Below are 2,170 nucleotides of genomic sequence, written 5' to 3' on the forward strand. Positions count from 1 at the left end.
CAGGTCACGTGAGCAGGCTGTCACCTTTGCATATGGTCAGAGGTCCACCTTGGTCACAGTTAAAGCAGCAGTGATGCCCTATTCCACCCAGGTCTAGAGATACTCAAGTCATGGTGATGAACACATGACCCAGTGGAGGTGATGGGAATGGACACCACACTCCCCACTCTGGGCACACGCAAGATAAATCTCCATAGCTACAGATGGAAAGCTCTGACCTCATTTTCAGGAGCATGGAGAGAACTGCACGGTCAACTGGTCATGTCTGGATTCTGGCAAAGTGCCAGGAATGACAGGACCTAGGCTAAACAGCCAGAGGTGCTGGCCTGAATCATGTACTCTTCCTTGGTCTGCAACCCATGGCCTGAGGGCCAAAAACCAGGTACCAATAGCATGACAAACTACTCACAGATTTGGGCATTTCCAGGAGCGCACAGATCAACCACTTCTTCCTCCATGCCACCTAAGACCCAAGACTAGGTCTGCAAAGACTCCACCTTCCTTCCTACTCAAACAACAAGGACATAGAAAAAGGGAGGGGCTCACCTTAAACACCATCTTTTCATTGTGAAATCCAAAGTTTATTCAGAGGCAAAGGGTGAACCCCTTGGCCGGGCATGGTGGCTCACACCTATGTTTCCAGCACTTTGTGAGGATGGGGTGAGAGGATGGTTCAGAAGTTTGAGACTGGCCTAGGAAATGTAGCAAGACTGCGTCTCTAAAGAAATTTTTTAAAAAATATAGGCCAGGCATGGTGGTGCTCCAGGGACTGTGAAGTCTGTGGCAAAAGGACTGTCTGAGCACAGGAGTTGGAGAAGGCAGTGAGCTGTGATCATGCTACTGTACTTCAGCCTGGGTGAACAGAGCAAGGCCCTGATTAAAAAAAAGAAAAAAACTAAAGAGTGAACCCTAAGGATGGCTGAGAGGGTTACTTACCTATTGGTGTTTCGGGCATGGCTGTGGTAGGCACAGTGTCTATAAATAGAAATGAAGAGAAAGACTAGAATTAGACTTGAAGGGGAAAATGCCAAGAACAAAAGACGCTCTGACCCCAGCACACCACATGACAATACCTCCCCAACTAGATTCTGATCCTTACTCCTTAAGTGAATGCCAAACTCCCAGCGAGCTATCCCATGGGTTGAGGCCCAGATGGAGACCACACTGGACTCTCCATCTTTCTAAGACAAGGATACCCTTTTCTCAGTTTGAAATTCTCGGGCCCTTCCCACTCATGGAATAATGGGCATACCTGCCACCATGGCCTACACTCTGACACCTACAGAGAAAATGTTATGGAACCAGGGCCTCCCAGGAAAGAATTGAGTTTCCTGGGAAGTGGAAGTACTAGAAGTGTTTATGATCCTCCTCTGTCTCCCAAGCACAGCCTCTGCCTCTCCTGGATGCAGGTGTAAACTGCAGAATCTGGGGGTGATTCCGGGAAGAATGGAGAACTGATCTGCAATGACATTGCCTTTCACAGAAGGTCAGAGAGTATCGACCTCATTCTCAGGAAAGGTCATGGCAGCCCTGAATATAAAAAGGCCAGCGCTCATTGAACTTGTGACCACATTTCAGAACCTGAAGAGTTATCCACTGGGACAGAATCAAACTAGATAAAAACATGGAGATTGACAAGAAAGCAGAAGCCTTTCACATCCTGATGTCTAGTTGAGATGCTCCTTGCTGGGAGTCTCAGTTACAGGGGGATGGGATGAGGGGATAAGGTGCTCCAGAGAATCCGCAAACAGAATACGTAGGGTTCTGTGTGGTGGGGGGAGAATTCTCAAGGGGAGAAAGAGAACTGACATCTCAAGTAAGCACATGGACAGTGGGATTCACCTGGGAGTGGAGAATTTTGCTCGACAGCTGTGAGAAAGAAAAGGTCACATCAGATTCACCACATAGTATGCGCTAAATGAAGAGAAAGCTGGAAGGTACTGAGCAGGTTAGGCACTCAGGCCGGCCTTCTTTTCCATCATGCCCTCCATTCTCCCACAAACGTGCTCCTTCTGAGGGGTTTAGGCATATACTACCAACTATTTCCAACTGCAAGGTGATTAACTTTCTGAATTTGGTGACCAAGTGGACCCCAAATCAACCATCCATCTGAAAGCTTTAGCAGCCCATTGAGTCAGCAGGTCTGAAGAGGCCAGTCCCAGCCCAACAT

Source organism: Carlito syrichta, unplaced genomic scaffold (genome assembly GCF_000164805.1).
Source record: "Carlito syrichta isolate Samal-C Ts95f unplaced genomic scaffold, Tarsius_syrichta-2.0.1 Scaffold287233, whole genome shotgun sequence".
NCBI classification, from domain to species: Eukaryota; Metazoa; Chordata; class Mammalia; order Primates; family Tarsiidae; genus Carlito; species Carlito syrichta.